The sequence below is a fragment of the Otolemur garnettii genome, unplaced genomic scaffold, assembly GCF_000181295.1.
Source record: "Otolemur garnettii isolate 467f Iridium unplaced genomic scaffold, OtoGar3 scaffold00143, whole genome shotgun sequence".
NCBI classification, from domain to species: Eukaryota; Metazoa; Chordata; class Mammalia; order Primates; family Galagidae; genus Otolemur; species Otolemur garnettii.
The window spans coordinates 461,256-470,497 of record NW_003852538.1 but is presented as its reverse complement, the minus strand read 5'-3'; the positions used below and the strand labels follow the sequence as shown (position 1 = coordinate 470,497).

At 38.7% G+C, this 9,242-nt stretch overlaps 1 protein-coding gene across 1 annotated transcript in view; it reads right to left on the bottom strand.

Moving 5' to 3' along the window:
• The window catches only part of KCNMB4 (potassium calcium-activated channel subfamily M regulatory beta subunit 4), a 75,886-nt gene that overhangs the window by 49,154 nt on the left and 17,490 nt on the right, over positions 1–9,242 (bottom strand). The gene's annotated exons all lie outside the window — the stretch shown is intronic.

The window sequence follows — 9,242 nt, the reverse complement described above, 5'->3', positions numbered from 1 at the left end:
GATGAAATTGGTGGGAAATTTTCTTTCGAGTACACAATCAATTTATTTTGCTATCTGGTGCTTTTTCCTAGCCATGCCTCTGACAAAGTAATTCTCTAAAAGGGACTCCATTACTCTAAGCAATATAGATCCAGCAGAATCAGAAAATGCTCTTAACCCCAGATGTTAAAATCAACTCTTAGTATTTTAACCCATTTTTTTCCAATTCAGTCTTTTATGATGATGTTGATGATTCCGGCTTAAATTTATTGAGTGTTTACAATATGGCAGATACTATAATAAACACGACACAGACTCATTTTGTGTACTTCTTACAACAATCCTAAAACGATCTCCATTTTATAGAAGAGGAAATTGAGATTCTCATCAGCTCTTCAACTTGAACTCGAATCTAATGATTTTTATCACAGATGTTTTACCAAAGTATCTGATATGAAAGAGCAGGAAGACAAATATTAGCCTTACAGTTTAATTTGAGTCACACGTATAATTTACAACGAGTAATGTTGTAACACCTTCCTATTATTTTCTGGTAAAATTCAAACTTTCTAGCACGATGTACACAGCTCTGTGTGTTAGGATCCCTGCTGCTCTCCCCATCCCTTACCGGGAGTGCAGCCATATAAAAGCACCTCACCTCTACCCTGCCCAGCTTGGCACAGGCTGCCCTCTTCCCTTTTAGTGCCTTTTGCTCCTCAATCTCCTTTCAAGATTCAAGTCTGGTGTTACCTACGTGGGGGGAGCCTTCTCCTTCTTCCTCCATAATTCAGCAGCCCTCAGCAGTGCTATCACAGGAACCGTGCCGTGTGAGAGCACAGCCGGAACCACACAGTGCCACACTTGTCTGTTTTGTGTCACCCTCCCCCGCTGGCTAGGGAGCTGAGAAAAGGGACTGCTAGTCCTCCCTCCCCAGCTTCAGACTCAAAACCAAGGCTGGTAATGTGAAGTTTCAGAACTGTTGGTTGAGTTGCTTAATAACAACACATTTAGATACATTTTTGTTCAAGAGAATGAAGTTATTTTCAGTGTTTAAACATTTAAAAAATATATAAACACATTTTAAATTTTTGTAAATTTGGTCATTTTCTATTACATGTAAGAAATGCACGTCATACAAATATTATTTTAATGACTGAATCACTCAATGTTTATCCTGTGCACACAGAACCACAGTTCTACTAACAGCAGTAATATAAAGCTAGATAAAATTTTCTGTGAAATTAGGCACTGGGTGTTTATGCAAAGCAGCAGTTAGACTTAGGAGCAACATGGACCCTCAGATAGGGCTCTGGTGCTGTTATTCAAGGGGTGTTTGGCCTTGGGCAAATTACTTCCCTTTTCCAGATTTCATTTTTTTTTTTTTTTAATTCTTCAAAATCTCCAAAATAATTTCCAGGTGTACATTCCTATGATTCCATTTTTGGAGGTGCACCAAGAAAGAACCCAGCAGGAGGCAAGACTACAAACATTGTTGTGATTATCCTCCCAGAAGAGAGCCTTCCGGCTGGGGCCATGAGGGGAGCCCTGACCCAGCCCCAGTCCCCGCTGACCCAGCCCCGGTCACCAGAGGGGCGTAGGAGGACCTTCCTCAAGGGCTTGCATTTTGCATTAGAGAAATGTTTATCTGGAGACCCTGATTGTCCTCCTGCCTTCTCCCTACAAGTGTTGGATATTTTCTTTCTTTCTATTACAATATATTTTCTATGTCATGGTCAATTAGTTTATAAAGGGAGAGGAAGTAACAATTTACTGTGCTCTTTCTAGGAAGAAGAAATTTCCAGATCTGGGGGTTGGAGGTAGAAGCTGTGGAGCGTGAAAGCCTAAAGGTGCATTAGTACTGGAGAGAAGAGGCCACAGACCGTGTGAAACAGTAATTCACAGCCAAGTGTAATTAAAGTAGACTTTACATTTCTGCAAACTAACTCAGTTTGAATTCTTTATTATTCATTTTTTTGGGGGGAGGGGGAAGATGTAGGAGTAAAAGAAATGTCTCTACCAAATGACCATTGTGAGATGTCCAGGAGACTTCCCACATGCTTCTGAGAAAAGCCAGACAAATTTCACAGTGTGTGTAAAGATTTGCATTAAGTATGTTGAGGTTTCACATGGGATTAAAAAATATTTCTTGCCTTTTAAAAACTGAGGTTTATATGGACAGATTTTGGAAGCAAAGTACTTATACTCAGGGAAATAACTTGAGATCAAAATACAAGTATTCTTTTCATGGACTGCATTCTTTCTAACAAGTATGATAAATTAAATAATCTATGCTTACAGTATTCTAATAACTTATAAAAACTAACATCAATTTGAAAGAAAAATTTTTAAAAGACTAAACTCTGTGTTACTAAATGTCATTATGGGTGCTCCCGTGGCTCAGTGGGTAGGGCACCAGCCACATATACCCAGGATGGCAGGTTCAAGCGCAGCCTAGGCCTGCTGAACAACAATGACAACTACAATAAAAAAATAGCTGAGCATTGTGGTGGGCACCTGTAGTCCCGGCTACTTGGGAGGCTGAGGCAAAAGAATCGCTTAAGCCCAAGAGTTTGAGGTTGCTGTGAGCTATGACACTTCAGCACTCTACTGAAGGCGATATAGTGAGACTGTCTCAAAAAAACAAAAAAAGTTATTATGTCTCATTTTCTTAAATCTTGGTTCTCCAGTTAATTTTTAAAAAATTTCTGTGAAGCCTCAAGATCCACCCTAGGTACTATTTTAATTCTACTTAGCAGATCATTGTAGAATGCCAGAATTTTAAACCAGAAGCAGAAAAGAAAGGACTCTAATTATCACAATCAGGAATGAAAAAGGAGAAATTACGACTGATACCATGGAAATACAAAATATCATCTCTGAATACTATGAAAATACCTACGCATATAAACTACAAAATGTGAAGAAATGTACAAATTCTTAGAAAAACACAACCTCCCTCGACCCAATCAGAAAGACCAACATCAGGTACCATTAAAGCAGCAACAAAATACCTTTCAGCAAAAAAAAAAAAAAAAAAAAAAAAATCCTGGACTAGACAGATTGACACCTGAATTTTATCAAACCTATAAAGCAGAACTGGTATCTAACCTGCAGAAAGTATTCCACAACATCAAGAATGAAGGAATCCTCCCCATTCAAAATACTAGAAGCCAGTATCACCTTTATGCCAAAACCAGGAAAGGACTCATCAAAAAAAGAAAACTATAGACCAATATCCCTTATGAATATGGATGCAAAAATTCTCAATAAAATCATAGCAAACTGAATCCAGCTGCAGATCAAAAAAAATAATTCATCACAACCAAGTGGGCTTCCTCCCAGAGATGCCAAGATGGTTCAACATATACAAATCTATAAATGTAATTCACCACATAAACGGAAGTAAAAACAAAGACCATATGATAGTTTCAATAGACAAAGAGAAAGCACCTGACAAAATTCAGCAGTTTTTTATGGTAAGAACCCTTAACAAAATAGGCATAGACAGGACTTACCTCAAAATTATAAAGGCCACACCCTGGAAGCTACCCTCATGACAAACAGGAAGACTGAAGACATTCTCACTGTAACTGGGAGCAAACAAGACTGCCCACTGTCACCACCTCTACTCAACACAGTCCTGGAAGTCCTCACCAGAGCAACCAACCAGACAAGAGAAGGAAATCAAGGCCATTCAGTCAGGAAAGAAGAGGTCAAATTATTACTTTTTACTGATGACATGATTTTTTTTTAATTTTTTTTTTTATTAAATCATAGCAGTGTACATTAATACTATCATGGGGTACAGTGTATTGTTTCTGTATACAATTTGAAATACTTTCATCCAACTGGTTAACACAGCCTTCATGTCATTCTCATAGTTGTTAAGACATTTATATTCTACATTTAGAGAGATTCACATGTACCCTTATAGGATGAACCACAGGTGTGATCCCACCAATTACCCTCCATCCACCCACCCTCCTCCTCCCCTCTCTCTCCCCATATTGCTGGGTTAAAATTGGGTTATAGCTTTCCTATCAAAGCTATAAATTAGTTTCATAGTAGGGCTGAGTACATTGGATACTTTTTCTTCCCTTCTTGAGATACTTTGCTAAGAAGAATATTTTCCAGCTCCATCCATGTAAACATGAAGGAGGTAAAGTCTCCATCTTTCTTAATGTCTGCATAGTATTCCATGGTGTACATATACCACAGTTTATTGACCCATTCGTGGATTGATGGGCTCTTGGGCTGCTTCTATGACCTAGAAATTATGAACTGGGCTGCAAGGAACATTCTGATACAAATATCTTTATTATAGTGTGATTTTTGGTCTTCTGGATATATACCTAATAGAGGAATTATAAGATTGAATGGCAGGTCTATTTTTAGTTCTTTAAGTGTTCTCCAGACGTCTTTCCAAAAGGAACGTGTTAGTTTGCAATCCCACCAGCAGTGTAGAAGTGTTTCCTTTTCTCTACATCCACGCCAGCATCTGTGATTTTGGGATTTTGTGATATGGGCTAATCTTACTGGTGTTAGATGATATCTCAAAGTAGCTGTGATTTGCATTTCTCTGATGATTAAGGATGGTGAGCATTTTTTTTTTGCCACTTTTATATTTTATTGTGGAACTGAGTTTTTTGTTTTTAATATTTATAAAACTGCAAAGATTCTGTGGCTCTCTAATTTTCCACCATGAGTATCTCTCTGCTTTGGGGACCACAAATAACAATGTGCATCACATCTCTGTCATCATCGTGGCTAACATTTATTGACTATGTCAAGCAGCTCATTAATCCAAATGAGCGAGCATTATAATCGTCATTTCTTCATGAGCAAATTGAAGGGCAGAAGGGTTTAAGAAAACTTCCCCACATTGTAATGGCAAATGGGGAAACTGGGATTCAAACTAGAGTTCGCGCTCTGCACAGCCTTCCAGGGCTCTGTCTGTAGAGCTTCCTAATAAAGAGTAGACTTTACTCATTCCCAGCTCACTCTTTGGAGCTTTCTGATGAGAGGCAGAGATGCCCTTCTCTCTGCAGCCTTCTCCTGGAGAGGTTTTTACTGGAGCTGGAGCAGTCCTCCTGAGAAATGATGAGCTGGGGCGGGCTCTTTCCGTCCTTTGGGTTTTTCTGGTACCTGATCACAGAAATGTGCTTAAGTCTTTGTTTGTACCCTCCTGTCTCAATTTGGCTTCAGGGTTGGTTTCTGGTGCCACAGATATAATTTCACTTAGGTGAATTTATAGACACAATGCCTTTGGTCATGGAGGACAATAAGCATTTCCTCCGGGAAATGTCTTCTTACAGTTCTGACCTATTTTGTTTCTCATTAGCAAAGGAAGCATTTCCCAGCTTCAAACGTCATGATCACCCAAATAACCTTCAGTAGTCTCACATTGTTTGCTGCTTGAACTTGAACAAAATCACTTTAAAAGTCAGGAGAAAAAGAAGAACGTGATGAAATAAATTTTTTTAATGACTACCTTTTAGAAAAAATATTTTTGACTTTGCATTCATGAACAAAGTTGGTGGAATTGAGTGAGCTATTCTGAGCATAACATAAAGCCTTCCAGAGAGTTTATTAAGAAAAGATACTATTATCCCTTGACGTGAAATGTTTGATTACGTACATGTTATTACTTAGTTTTCCATAATCTTATTTTAGGGTTTATCAAGATTTATAATGGCATTCTTTTCTAGCCTACCACAATGGATTTATATTTAAATACACTTCTGCTTGAGTAGATTCTTTGTGTTAAGTGTCTTGAGAGGACTGCATTTCAATCATTTGGGCCGAGTAGGCAGAATTAACTTAGTTTCTTTACTGAGTCACTTAAAAATTATTGCAAAAAAACATGTAGTCTATTCAACTAAATACAGGAGGCCAGGTTCTATGTTAGAAATTATCTAAGATGCAGAAATGAACAAACTTTTTTCTCTTTCTTTCTCGACATCATTTGGTTTAGGGAGGGTTGTATAGAAAGGCATAATACTAGAATGGGTTTAGGTGATTTAATAATTTTCAAATAAATTTGGTAACAAATGAATTCTTAAAACATTGTCTAATAGGACACAGGTTTAATTATATTTTATATCGTAAACTCTCATTTTCTAAATGCTTTTAAGAAGTCTCTGTGTCCATTATGATTTATAATTTTAATGATATTTTTGACAAAATAAACATATAATCAGAAAAGCACTGTGGAGTAAAAAGTATAACCAAGCTGTTTATGAACTCCGTGACATTCCAAATGCTGTGTGTGCACACAGGCTGACACACTGAGTCCTTCTGAATGTGGGCTTACTGAATATTCAAACGTGAAATTATGTATCAGCTAAAAAATGAGATTCTACAGCAGGTGGTCTAGAATGTTGACCATATCTGAAAGTGAAGTAAAAATAACCTCAGGGAAGAATGTGAAAGTCAGATTAATGTTCTGGATGTGAAAAGTGAGGCTAACTCTGTCAGAGTGGACTGTTCCTCCAAAGATTCACCCTCCTTCATTACGGCTGGGAATCTGCATTTTCAATAGCTCTTCCCCTGCTTTGAATGACAGATTTTCAGAACTGATAATTTACACAACAAACCAGTCTTGATTGCTGAGTGCTGGATAGAATACAAAGATTAGAAATTACTCACTGCCTTCTCCCTCTCCACCTCCCCAGAAGCATGCTGCGTGGTTATAGTAGCATCTTTACAAAATGCTTTGTGAATCCAAAAGAGGACAGGCATATTTTGGCCTCCAAAGTACACGAGAAGACTTCATAGAAGAGATGACGCTTGATTTGTGTCTTTAAGGTTGAACGGGAATTTGCTTGTCCTAAAATGGGCTGGGAAGGTGACATTCCAAGAAGTGGGATGTGTGAACACTTTGTGGATGGATGTTCCAGAATGACTGAGTCATCTAATGTGCTTGGAGCATAAGGGGCATGGGAGAGGTAATTGGAAAATGCCCAAAATACCTGACCTACTACTTACTAAAGAATTATTCCTCTCTCTTTAAATGTTTCTGTGAGAAGTTGCTCACCACCTCCTGGAGAATACACCCACCCACCAATGCACAGCTCTTTTAGTTGGAATTTACTATCGTATGTTGATACTACATCTGCGTTTTTATATTTAATATTCATTTAACTTCTGTGTTCAAGCAGACTTCTAAGATTGTTGACATTATTTAAAACTGAGAGAAGTTCAGAATGACATTCTAGCTTTAAGAGAAAATAGTTTCATTAGCTTTAGAGTTAAAAAATAACTCTATTTTTGTCTTTGCCAAAAATAGAGGCTGAGTCTAAACAGAAATAATCAGACCAAAACAAGAGATTTTAATCTGGAAGAAGTTCAATACTCATTATTTATAACAAGCACAACAGGACATGTAAAAATTTATCAGTGACTTACGATAACTTAAAATCCCTAAGGAATTGGCAATACTCTTATAACCAAGTAAAACACTGAAACAAAATAAAACTTTCTTAAATGCTCAGGTACACATTCAGGTGTGCTATTAACTGCATTAATGGTGTACTCGATTAAATATTACAAACACGCTGTCTGCATGAAGGGGACCAACAAGCCCAGTCTATGTCGAGTTCCCTAAAACCAGGATGGGTAGGTGGTGGTGATTAAAAATTAGAAGAAAAGTTGGTGTTTCCTATTTGTGGCAAAATGGATTTTCTAAAGATGGCTGCAACAACATACATCCCATTTCACTCTCTCTTACAATGTGTTGTTGGCACTTCTCTGTTGAGAGGCAGAGTCAATCTTCTCTTCCCTAGAGCATGACTGAGACTGTGATTACAGCAGAAACATCAGTGTCACTTCCAGGCTAGACCAGAAAAGGAGATAACTTGGGACCCTGACACTATTCTGCGAGGAAGCTCAAATTAGCCCATGCAGAGAAATCACGAGGCCTGTGTGTGGAGGAGCTAAGGTCCCCAGGTAACACCTAGAACTGACTATCTGGTCTGTGAGTAAATGATCTTTCAGATGATCAGCTTCCAGCTTTTAGGTCTTCCAAATGGAACAAGAAGACGGACCAGAGAAGTACTATATTTTTATCTGTGTCCCATCTGAAGTTCTGACCACAGAATTTGTAAATAAAAATGATTTGATCCACAGAGATCTTTGACAGTAGCCTATGGATCACAGGACCGCTATGACCAAGGGCCTCCTTGATTTACACACCTGAAAAAAACTTGAGGTTTGATGAAATAAAGTCTACAAGTCTGTGATGTAAGACTGAGATGTAAGGCCAGGCTCCTCACCCCAGGACACACCTCTCAAGTTCTGAACTTTTTTTAGAGATAAGGTCTCATTATGTTGCCCAAGATGTCTCAAGCAATCCTCCCACTTCAGCCTCCCAAAGCGCTGGGATTACGAGCGTGAGCCATCATACCCAGCCCCCTAGGACATTTTTTAAAAGAGAGAAAAATGTGGAACTAAATGATTACCTATTGAGATCAACTATATGAAAAGTAGTATACAAATTGATTTTATAATTCTATGGGAAAATTTTCAAAAAAAAAAAACAGAAAAAGGTACATAGTTAAGTAAGAAAATTTTACAAAGGGGATGATTATTAGCTCAAGGAAAATGAAAAAGCTATAGGATTGAACAGTACTTTACGTAGTTAAGGCAAGATAAGCACTCAATACTAATTTAACGAAAAATTATAGTAGAACTATATTTATTTAAAGAACACAGGGGATGCAATGGGCTATTCTAAGAAAGCTCAGTCCTTACATCCCATCGGGGAGGCAGACAGCAGGGCCTCAGATGTGCACCTCAGAGAACCTACAGCTTAGAGATACAGAGGCAAATGCTAGGGAGAAACCTAAAACTAGTTAGAGAAGTTGTCTTTGAGTGGCAAAAGGGTTTTGGTCAGAAGAGTCCTGCTTCTGGCCCCCAAATAAAGCTATAGTACTATCTGATTCTGAAACTATGTTCACAGGAACAACGGCAAACATTCACTGAAGCCTCACCCAGTCCAAGCACCTCCCCATTCCCGGCTCACCCAGTCCAAGCACCGCCCCATTCACTGAAGGATCACCCAGTCCAAGCACCACCCCATTCACTGAAGGCTCACCCAGTCCAAGCACCACCCCATTCACTGAAGGCTCACCCAGTCCAAGCACCACCCCATTCACTGAAAACTCACCCAGTCCAAGCACCACCCCATTCACTGAAGGCTCACCTAGTCCAAGCACCACCCCATTCACTGAAGGCTCACCTAGTCCAAGCACCACCCCATTCAC